The sequence below is a fragment of the Eucalyptus grandis genome, chromosome 1 (genome assembly GCF_016545825.1).
Source record: "Eucalyptus grandis isolate ANBG69807.140 chromosome 1, ASM1654582v1, whole genome shotgun sequence".
Lineage (NCBI taxonomy): Eukaryota > Viridiplantae > Streptophyta > Magnoliopsida > Myrtales > Myrtaceae > Eucalyptus > Eucalyptus grandis.
The window spans coordinates 5,459,860-5,472,871 of NC_052612.1; positions in this window are offsets into that span (position 1 = coordinate 5,459,860).

Genomic DNA, 13,012 nt, shown 5'->3' on the forward strand with positions numbered 1-13,012 from the left:
AAGCTAAACTTGATCGAAAAGACGGATTTTAACACTTAGACCGCTCGGCGATTACCTTAATTGTTCCTGATACATGGTGGAAAGGAGTATGGGAACCGTTGTTTTATGGTAAAAGTCAATATGCATCATACAGCTTTTCTCCATGTTTTACGTGATTAATTTGATGTATTACGACATTTTGGTAATATTTCTTTCGTCTTAGGCTTCCTCTCAAATTTGATCGATATTAATCTCTTCTGTCGCACATTGGGTCCAATTTAATTACGTTATTTTACTCTTAAATTCATTGAATGATGTAATGCTTGCATCACGTTCAACGGTCAGATGGGCGTCAGCAAAACATTACTAGCATAAACAAATAATGAGAGGGGAGAAATAAAATAAATAAATAACAAACGCAGAATGCAATGCTTTTTTTATAAGCCGCTTCTATTGTCTTTATCCCCACAAATTCATTATTATCATCCACTGACTATTGAATCAACTTAGGGTCTCTAATCTTGCTATCACCAATTTTGTCCCAAAATATAGGAGTTTTACAAGTCCTGCCAAATAACGCTTCAAATGGCACCATCTTGATAGTCTACTAGTAGCTGTTGTTATAGACAAACTCAACCAGATGAAGCTACTCCTTCCAACCTCCCTTGAAATCCAACATGCAAGCTCGCAGCATATCCTCGAGCATCTACATAGTCCTTTTAGACTGGTCATTTATCTACAGATGATAGGCCGTGCTGTACTGCAGCTTTGTTCCTAAAGCAATTTGTAAACTTTTCAAAAAGGCTACCATAAATTTTGAGTCTTGATTTGATGTGATCATCATTGGCACTCCATGAAGACGAACTATCTATCGCACGTACAATTCAGCATATCTATCCAATGCAAAGTCCTTTCATACAATGACGAAGTGCGCAGACTTCATTAACCTGTCAACCACGACCCAGATGGAATCATTACCTCGCTGACTCCTCGGCAATTCCATCACAAAATCCATTGTAATATGTTCCCATTTTCACTCGGAAAGGTCGAGAGGTTGCAAAAGTCCACTAGGCTTGCAATGTTGTGCCTTCACTTGTTGGTACATCGACACTTGGCAACATGCTTGGCAATATCTGCCTTCATGTCGTTGGGTACGCAGAATCATCCTCGAAACTTCAATATTCCATCCTCAATGAATTGGAAATCAGCTTTCTTCTTTTCTGCATCCTCTTGCACAACTTTCTGGATTTTAGGGTCTATCAACTACAACTTCCTTCTTACCAAAGAAAAAAAAACTACAACTTCTTAATCTTCGATTACACTTTTGGTTCAATTCTGAGGGTAGCCTTGAGACCTGAAAGGTAGCTTACCTCAAATTTGAAATTCGAATTTCGAATTCCTTTGAGTAGAATCCAATCTTGAACCATCATTTGCGCGATTGACAACTTTCGACTCAGCACATCCGCAACCCTATTGGCTTTCCCATGATGATACAGGATGTCACAATCATAATCCTTTAGAAGTTCTGTCGCGACCAATTTTTTTCGGGTGTGCACCACCTAGGGTTTGGCTAATGGATTGTTAAGCTTAGACTTAACTCGGGCTCTCCCAAGCCCATACCAATCCGCGACTTTCGGTTCAAGTTCTTAACATGCAATTTTTTAATCAGGAGTCGCCACTAATCTATTTTTGATGGGTCGATTAGAAACCCAAGTAAAGTAATGGGAGATTTACTTTACTCCTATGAACCAGAGATTATGGGTACGGGGACTTGGTTACACTAGATTTCTCTAATACCCTTTCGGTACCATTCTTTTAATTTCAAAAATGTTTTTGCAGGCAACTTGAATTGATTTTAAGTCTATTTTCCTAACATGTAAGGTTATCATATGGGTGCGCAAACCACCAATTTAACATCCAAGAAAGCAATGAATAAATTGCAGGACTTACCTCATAGCAACGAAAGCATCTGCGTTGTTAGATCAGAATTCACATCAACAATCATAGATATGATTTCTAATTAACACGCAATTTCTTTTTTTCTTTTTTGTTTTCACTTAATTAATGAGAATCATGCTTTATGCAATGCATGTCACTAATTCAACATGAAATGATATGACATGGCAACATGACTTAGCTATATGACCTAAGCAATATGACATAAATAAGCATGTAGTCTATCCTAAAGCATGAGATGGATTTATTCTAAAAAATAATTTTTTTTTTGTATTTTCCATGAGATTCGAAATTAAAGAAATGCAACACTTAAATATGCAATCTAAATTAATCTAATAACCTAATTCTAATGACGGGCAATTTCTAATTAAATGCATCTAACAAAAATCACTAAATGACGTGCATTGTATGAAACTAATTCTATATGACGTACACATGATTTTTATTTTCCTAATAAGCATGCAATCTATTTAGGAGAAATTATCTAAACCAATAATATGCAATCTTAGTATGCAATGACGTGCAAAGAATGCCCTAATTCTACATGACATATGCATATGACATTTTTTATTAAAAAAATGCAATCTATCCTAGAAATTGCAACTAATTTATCCTAAGACAAATTTTATGAAATTTCAAATGATCTAGCTAAATTAAGATTCTATCTAATTTAAACTAGGGATTAAGTCATATTAAATCCTAATTTAAACTAAGACATTATCTAAATCTAAAATGCCATTTATCTTTAAAAAGATTATCTAAATTTAAAATGAAGCATGCAATTCTAATCTAATATGCACAATGATTTTTTATGGGTTTTTTTAATTAATTTCGAAATTAAAGTTTTCACATAATTAACATGCAATTCAAATAAAAAACTAACAACCTAAATGATTTCACCTTTTTTTATTTTTTATTTTATTTAAAAATTAATAATAAGATTGCAATCCTAAATATGCAAGATGACAACAAACCTAATCCTAATTAAGATTTTTTTGATTTTTTATTTTTACAAAAATAAGATTTGACTCAACCAACTTGACGATAACAAATCAAATAAAAGATAAGATTGATATCCAAAATTGGCGAACCATATCTCGCGCATGAGATCGGGTAGACCAATTTTAATTTTAAATCGCAAATCAAATCTCGGGCTTAAGATTAGATTGTCGATTTTTATAAGGGATTGCGAGTCCGATTTCGGGCACGAAAATCGGACTGTCAATCCCTAGCTTGATAGTGCTTGATAGACTATTTCATATTGGGATATCAATAATATATCAAGGAACAATTCCACTAAAACAGAATATTAAAAAAAAGGTAAAATAAAAGAAAAGAAAAACCACCTAATCAGATTTTATTTTTCTTTTTCTGTTTTTCTTCTTTTCCAGACACCGCTCGTGGATTTCCAAGGGGAACCGGCTAATCGGTTCGGCAAAGGAGGCTCCGGCCAAGGTGAACCAACGGTGGCAGCAAAACAGAAGCAGAGCTAGGGAAGCTCAGGTCCGGACGGCAGGGGCCGGAGTTGGGCGGATCAGCGTCGGTGCTCGGCGGCGTGGGCGCGGCAGGCTTAGGCGTTGTGGGTCGTTGTTGGCGGACGAGCGGAGCAGCGGCGGGTCGGATCGAGCGGCGCGGGTCCACCTGGCTTGCGACCTGGGTCGCTGATCAGAGGTCACGACGGTCGGATGGGCGTCAGAGCAGAGGGTTGTTCGGGTCAGTCAAGCTCGGATCGGCAGCAGCTTCGGTGTCGTCGTTCGGGCAGAGCTGCAGGAGACAGTGGCTGGCGATGTCGCGGGCGTTGGTGGTGAACTCGCGGGTGCAGAGACGCAGCGGCGTCAGTTGCTGCAAGGACGGAGTCGCGCTGGCTGAGGCGCGACGAGTGCCGGGCAGTCTGAGACCCGGTTGTTGCGGATCGAGCAGGACCAGCGTTGGGCTCTCGGAACAGCTACACGGGTGCGGTGAACGGTGGTAGTCGCTTGGTGAGGCGGAGTAGCTCCGGGTAGTCACAGATGGAGCAGCAACGCGGGGGCAGCAAACTTGGAGAGATGATGAACAGTAGGGGTCAAATCACTCCCTTTTTCTGCTTTTCCGCTTCTCCTCTGTCTCTTCCTGTCACTCTCCCTCTCTCACGGCAATGCTCTCTCTAACTTTTCCTTTTCCCTGCAGTTTGTCAGGAAAAAAGAAAAGAGAAGGAAACCCTCTTTTTGCTGAAGATGGACGAGGAAGAAAACCTTTCTCTATCTTTTTACTTGACCCTTTTTTTTTACCGAAGACAAGCCCCCCTCAAGTCATCGTACACGGTTGCTTTTATAGGGGGTAAGAGATAAGCTTTCAATTTCCCCTTCAAATCTACATCCGCGAAACATTTTCACCAACCGATCACTATTGATAAAGATTTAAGATTATGATGAATATTTTCTCGAAATCCAAATCTCGCAAAGATAAATCGCAATATTTTTTCACCCATGTGCTCTTATCCAAAATATTCATATCCCGGAAAAATTTCAAAACTTTTATTTTTCCCGAAATAATTAAAAAACATGGGCTTGGGCCAACCAACTCGCTTCGTGGGCTTAGTCCAACTAATTTGAACCCGATCACACTGGTCCAATAAATAAAATGCCAATAACAAAATAAAATGCAAATATAAATCTATATGCTATGCAATTAATAAAATTAACCCATAATTTCCTATGTAATAAATAAATAAACTAAATCGTCAAAATTTAGGTGTCAACAAGTTCCTTGCGATGACGCTGCCTCATGTTCAACTCTTTCTAAAAGAACAAATATTTGAGACTTTGATGGTCCATAAAAATCTAAAACCTTTCTATGCACAAATAATGTCTTTAAATCTTCAAGGCAAAGATAATCACTACCAACTTCAAGTCATACGTCGGATAGTTCAACTCATGAGGCCTCAGCTGATGGGATGTGCACGCCACTACTCTCCCATGTTGCATCAAGACGCAACCCAATCCTTTATATGATGCATCGCTGTAAATCTCATATCCTCCATTATCGGACGAAATCATCAATAAGGGTGTGGTAGTCGGCTTATGCTTAATCTCTTGAAAACTACGCTCACACTTATCCGTCCATTCAAACCTTTCATCCTTCTTTAGAAATCACGTCAAAGACTTGGCTATCACAGAAAATCTTTCCACAAATTGCTTATAATAACCGGCTAACCTCAAAAATTTCGAACCTCAATCACTATCTTTGGTCTCGACCAGTTCATAACAACTTCAATTTTAGTCGAGTCTACGAAGTCCCTTAACCTAAAATCACGTGACCCATGAAGGCTACACGAGTTAGCCAACACTCGCACTTACTAAACTTGGTGTATAGCTTTTGTTCTCACAAGGTCTGAAGTATTGTCCTTAAGTGCTGTTCATACTCCTCTGCACTCTTCAAATATACCAAAATATCATCAATGAATATGATCACGAACTAGTCTAGGTACTCCTTAAACACTCAATTCATTAAATCCATGAAAGTAGCTAGGGCATTGGTTAATCCAAACGGCATTACGATGAACTCATAGTGACCATAACGTGTACAAAATAACATCTTCTAAATATCCTCATTCTTAATTCCCAGCTAATGGTAACCTATCCTTAGGTCGATCTTGGAAAATACCGAAACTCCTTGCAACTAATCAAACAAGTCATTGACCTTGCCGGTTGTCACCTCTAGCCGGTCATTGAGGTCCGACAACCGACTAGAGGAAGGGGGAGGAGAAAGGAAAAAAGAAAAAGAAAACGAAAACGAAAAAAATAGATTAAAATTTTAGAATATTATTAAAAGTTGTCCACATCAGTGTCAATTGTGCCACGTTATCCGACCAGCATCCAGTCAGCAAAATCCGACTAAAATTAATCGGAAATGATTGAACTGTTTCAAATAAAAAGGTTTAAGACTAAATTAGTACCAAGTGAAAAGATTTATGAATAAATTATCACTAATAAAAGGTTTATGACTAAATTGGCACAAATGCAAAAGATTTATGACTTTATTTTTACACTTTTCCATAATATTGAGCCATCCAAAGGTGTACATGACTCGATCCTTGTTATACTGAGCAGGTTCGTATCGAAGGTTTTCGACATGGTTGACTACTATCATCTCTATCCCAAGTTCCTGGTGAAGGTTTTCGCATCAAATCAAAGAGCGAAGGATTAATTATGTAGAAGACATCACCCAAGGGCTCGAACAATCCCGGAGCTCTGGTTAGAGCCGTTTTCCAATTGCAATCTCGAGAAAGAGGTGATCATGGTTTTTTGCAAATAAGTCGCCTGTTGGAAATGCCTTTATTTGATGATGTTGAGCTACTATCTACTCTTAATATTTGAAGTCCTTTCATCAAATTACTGGATACTATGCTCAATGGACATAACCATTCACACGCAATTGTATGTGTACACATAGGAATACAATCTCTACTTTGCCCCAAAGTCTTCAAGCTTTATCCCTTTGCTCTCCCAATTACTTTCTTGAATATAATTTCCCACAATTAACAAATTTTGGACAGCAAAATAGGCCATCACTTCTCCCATCCGAATTTCACTTATTTTTCTGAATTGTCAGAAATCGATTTTTCTGAAAAATCCCAGACTCGATGGAATTTCCCTGAAAATGAGACAATGTCCTAAAAATAAATCGTGATACACTCAAACGTTTGATTCCCAAAATCGAATTCAATTTCGTGGTTAAAATCGACCGGACGCAATTTTAGTCCAATCCAACCTACCGGTTAGCTTTTAGAGATTTTACTGCGGTTATATCTCTTAACAGCTTTACTTAATAGGTTAGTTTTTTTTTTTGAACAGATACTTAATAGGTTAGTTAACTCGTAAGTAATCAACTCAGAGAAAAAGGACCATAGGCATGTTGGTGAAAAGCCCATTTCATTTTATCGAGACGAGGTCGAAAATTCAGGATGTCACAATGGAAGCGGGGGTTGCCGGCTTAAAGCGGGTCGAGGCGTGACAATGAGATAGTTTTCAAATTGGATTTTTTGTATTAGAGGATAACAGTTGAATGGTCAATATTGCTACAAACCCTATTGAGAGTATGTGGGTATGCGCACACTCAAGTTAAGATATCCTTATTGGTCGAGCCATCAACATTACGACTGAAGACTTAGCCAAGGGGTTGCCTTGTCACAAGGCGTTATGCATGATCGTTGTTAGACATTTGAGCACAAGTTTGATAAATGAAGTGAATCACTGACATGTGATTTACATTTGGTTAATTGAGTAGACCATTTACATGTGATTTGAAATTAATCGATAGAATGGACTAACAATGTATGGTTAAATGAGATTAATTAATAAATAGACCAATGACAGTTAATTTGTTATCGTGAATTAATATTGTTATTATTGGGGAGAACCTGGGTACAACAATCACCATGGCCAAACGCAATCCAGGATCAATTTCTCTCCCGAAGCTAAATCAACTAAAATTTATTTAACCCCCAGTAACAACCAGCAATATATAGCCTCACAAAATGCAAATATAACGCCGAAATGATAAGTAGACAAAGCAAATAACGACACCAAAGATTTAATATGGAAAACCCGATGCGAGAAAAACCACGGACCGCCTAAAAACATCCACTAATCACCAAGAATAGCAGGATACACAAAGTATTCTTCTCTAGTCACACACTAGAGTCTCAACATCAACATTACAATCATCTTCTTCTCACCACATAGGTAGACAAACAAGTTTAAAACAAGAAAACTTTAACCGCAACTGGAGAATTTGGAGACGGTTCTCGACGAACAAAAACCATCAACTCGCAGCCCTTGGTCTCACGAACAACATACTGAAATTTGAGCCGATTCCGACAATATTTGGCCTTCAAATCAAAGCCGCAAAGTTGCAACGCTCTTCCTCTCTTCTCTTTCTCCTTTGCTGCAGTTTTCTTTTCTCGTTTTTCTCTCTCCTCTCTTTGGACGCACACACCACACGACCCCAACTTCCACTTCTTTTATTCTTTTCTTTTCTTTTTGTTTTTTTTATGTAATGCTGGCTGGGCCCCACATGAAGGTGGACCCAGCCAACAAATCTCCCCCTCCACCTCATGTGGGAAGATTCGTCATGCCCGTTTTTCTTCTACAAGCATCAAGTTTCATCACGGGCAAGGCTTTGGTCATCATGTCGGACATATTGTTATTAGTATGAACTTTCTCAAGTAGGAAGAGCTTCTCTTCTAGCTTTTCTCGGATCCAATGATACTTCACATCAACATGCTTTGATCTTGAATGAAACACTGGATTCTTGCTAAGATGGATGGCACTCATGCTATCGCAATATAGAACAAACTTCTCTTGCTTCAAGCCCAACTCTTGTAGGAATTTTTGCATCCACAAAAGTTCTTTACCTCCTTCGGTAATAGCAATATACTCCGCTTCAGTTGTAGACAAAGCGGTACATTTTTGCAATCTCGATTGCCATGAAACAGCTCCCCCTGTAAAGATTATTATAAAACCTGATGTGGTGGATTTTTAGGAATCAACATCACTGGCATAGTCCGCATCCGAGAAGCCACTCAACTCAGGTTTTGCATTTCCATAGCACAAGCAAAGTGTAGAAGTGCCTCTAAGATATCTCAAAATCCATTTAACAACGGTCCAATGCTCCTTACCTGGATTAGAGAGAAATCTACTCACAACACCAACTGCATGAGCAATTTCCGGTCTTATACAAACCATGGCGTACATCAAACTACCCACAGCCGATGCATAAGGAATTTTCATCATCTCAACCTTCTCTTTCTCACTTGAATGACACTCATTACTACTCAACTTAAAATGGCCTGCAAGTGGAGTACTCACCGGTTTATAGGTGCTCATGTTGAATCTTTCAAGCACCTTCTCAATATACTTCTCTTGAGATAACCACAATTTCTTATTCTTCCTATCACGAGTAATTCTCATGCCTAAGATTTGCTTAGCCGGGCCTAAGTCTTTCATTGCAAAAGCTTTACTCAACTCATTTTTCAAACTCTTGATTTTCTTGGCATCATGCCCAACAATCAACATATCATCCACATAAAGTAGGAGGATAAGAAAATCATTATCTGAGAATCTTTTCATAAAAACACAAGAATCAGAATTTGTCTTACCGTATCCTTGTTCTTCCATGAATGACTCAAACTTCATATACCATTGCCTAGGCGCTTGCTTGAGACCATATAAGATTTTCCTCAATCTACATACAAGGTGCTCCTTGCCTTCAACTTCAAAACCCTCTGGTTGCTCCATATATATCTCCTCTTCTAGGTCTCCATGAAGAAAAGCCGTCTTTACATCAAGTTGTTCAATTTCTAAATTTAAATTGGCGGCCAACCCAAGAACAACTCGAATAGAAGACATCTTTACAACCGGTGAAAAAATCTCTTCAAAGTCTATGCCCTTATTTTGACGAAAGCCCTTCACAACAAGTCTAGCCTTGTATCGTGGTTGTAAACTATTTTCTTCCATCTTCAACTTATACACCCACTTATTTGTGAGTGTTCTCTTACCCTAAGGTAACCTCACCAATTCAAATGTGTGGTTCTCATGTAAGGATTTAAGCTCCTCTTGCATGGCTTCATGCCACTCATTCTTTCGTTCACATGATATAGCCTCTTCATAAGTTTCTGGCTCCCTTGCATCAGTGAGTAACACATACTCATGTGGCAAATATTTTTAAGAAGGCCTACGCTCTCTTTCAGATCTTCTAACTTGAGGTAGGATAGATTGCTCCTGCTCAGCTATTTCACCTGTATTAGCTGAAGAATCAACATTATGTGAGGACTCACCATCTTCATGACTTCCATGCACTTCTCCCCCATGATTTCTATCAACATTAGAAGGATTTTGGCTGAAACTAACTGAACGTTGAGCTGTATTCTTTGGTCTCTCCACCTTGTCAATGTCTTCAATAGTTTGATACCACAAAACACCACATCTCGGCTTCTAATGAATTTCTTTGCAACTAGATCCCATAACTTGTAGCCAAACTCTTAATGTCCATAACCTAAGAAGATACACTGTTTAGACTTGTCATCAAGCTTGGATCTTTCATCTCTAGGAACATGCACAAATGCCCGACAACCGAACACTTTTAGATGGCTGTAGGAAACATCTTTGCCACTCCAAACTCTTTGTGGAACATCCCCCTTAAGAGGAACTAATGAAGAAAGATTTATTAAGTCTACTGCTGTTCCCATCGCTTCACCCCAAAATGACTTAGGCAACTTCACATGAGAAAGCATACACCAAATCCCATCATTAATTGTTCGGTTCATTCTCTCTGCCACTCCGTTATGCTGTGGTGTTTTTGGAACAGTCTTCTCAAGCTTGATACCATAATCCCTGCAATAGTGTTCAAATGGGCCTCTATATTCACCACCGTTGTCAGCCCGAACACATTTCAACTTCTTCCTGGTTTCTCTTTCCACATTGACATGAAATTGCTTGAAAGCCTCAAGTATCTGATCTTTAGATTTCAAAGCAATAGCCCACACTTTTCTAGAACGGTCATCAATAAATGTCACAAAGTATAATGCACATCCAAGAGTTCTAGCATCCATGCAACAAACATCAATGTAAACTAAATCAAGTACATTTAGTTTCCTGTGTGGAGAAGAACTATGAAATGAGAATCTATCTTGCTTACCAGTCATACAATGAGTGCATTCCTTTAGATTTTTCTCCTTCAAAGGTAAAAGGTTATTTCTAGCAATAGTTTCAAGTCATTTCTTGCTAAGATGACCCAGCCTCATATGCCATAAATCAACTGAGGAATCCTCCACTGCATTTACCTCTTCTTTAATCAAGTCAGCTTGCATGGTGTAGAGAGAGCCTGTCTTCTTACCTTTTGCCACTACCATGGAACCTTTAGTCAACTTCCATTTGGCATCAAAGAATGAATTACAATAACCATCATCATCCAAGGCACCCGTAGAGATCAAGTGAAGTCGAATATCCGGGACATGTCTCACATTTTTCAAAAGCAAATTACATCCGACATCGGTTTCCAAATAAACATCTCCCAGGCCAATAACCTTGGAAACATCACTATTTCTCATCCTTATGCAACCAAAGTCGCCGCCGCGATAAGAAGCAAAGTAATCACGCCGTGAGGTGACATGAAAAGAAGCCGCAGAATCAACAACCCACGTAGAGTCTTGGCATGTAAAATTCACATATCCGTCATCACATACAAACACAATATCGCCATCAGATGCAATCGCCGTTGTAGCTTGTTTCTCTTCTTTCTTTTGATCTCCATTTCTATCATGGAATCTATCTCTCTTTGGCAACCAACACTCTTTTGCATAATGTCCCATTTTGCCGCAATTATAACACTTGACACTCCTCCTCGGTCTTGATTTCGACCTTCCTCTTGACTTGCCTCGGGTATCATTTCTTTGAAATTTTCTTGATCGACTTCTCGCCCTGTTTTCTATAACAAGAGCATCCGATGTAGAAGCATAATTCAAGCATTTTCTTCTTGTTTCTTCATTGAACAAGCTTTCTTTAACCATGCTCATAAAAAGCACACCAAAAAGAGCAGAGTTATTTAATGCCACAACCAAGGTGTCCCAACTATCAGGAAGAGTATCAAGTAATAAGCATGACTGCAATTCATCACCAAGATCAATCTCAAGATTTGTCAATTGATTTACAACATCTTGAAATTTACTCAAGTGTTCCGCCATGTTACTCCCCTCCTTGTATTTCAAATTCACAAGTCGCTTAACTAGAAAAGCTTTATTTTGTGGAGTTTTTCTCTCATAAAGATCTTGTAATTTCTTCCACAAAGTGTCCGCCCTCGTTTCTTGAGCAACATGATGAAACACACTATCATCAATCCATTGTCGGATAAACCCAACTGTTTTCCGATTCATTCTCTCCCATTCTTTATCTTCCTTATCTCATTTGGCTTCATCACCCTCAATAGGATCAAATAAGTCTTTGCAATGTAACACATCTTCCATCCGAGGCTTCCAAATGAAATAATTCGAGGCATTTAACTTAAACATGGTGGTGCTGGTTTTTTCCATTTAACACTAAAAATTCAACCGTGCTCTGATACCACTTGTTGGGAAGAACCTGGGTACAACAATTCACCACGGCCAAACGCAATCCAGGATCAATTTCTCCCCCGAAGCTAAATCAACTAAAATTTTTTTAACCCCCAGTAACAACCAGCAATATATAACCTCACAAAATGCAAATATAACGCCGAAATGATAAGTAGACAAAGCAAATAACGACACCAAAGATTTAACATGGAAAACCCGATGCGAGAAAAACCACAGACCGCCCAAAAACATCCACTAATCACCAAGAATAGTAGGATACACAAAGTATTCTTCTCTAGTCACACACTATAGTCTCAACATCAACATTACAATCATCTTCTTCTCACCACATAGGTAGACAAACAAATTTGGAGCAAGAAAACCTTAACCGCAATTGGAGAATTTGGAGACAGTTCTCGACGAACAAAAACCATCAACTCGTAGCCCTCGGTCTCACGAACAACATACTGAAATTTGAGCCGATTCCGACAATATTTGGCCTTCGAATCAAAGCCGCAAAGTTGCAGCGCTCTTCCTCTCTTCTCTTTCTCCTTTGCTGCAGTTTTCTTTTATCGTTTTTCTCTCTCCTCTCTTTGGACGCACACAGCACGACCCCAACTTCCACTTCTTTTATTCTTTTCTTTTCTTTTTTTTATTTAATGCTGGCTGGGCCCCACATGAAGGTGGACCCAGCCAAGAGTTATTGATCTTATATATAAAAACGTTTGTTCGAAAGATATTACCTACTTTTGATATTTTACGCATATGGTACTCTAGCTTTAGGATTGATGAATGGTAATATCGTGTTTTGTAAAGCGTATAGTGAGTGTTCGATTCACTTAGAAGAGATGTATTATTCATCGAACTATGGTTACTCACCTCATTACTTCCAATTTTTTTCAAAATCTTCAGCCAGCGATGAGTAGTACGAAAGCAATATAGACGAGACTTGTGAATTTTGGTAGTTTGAGGCTACATCCTTCATATAAA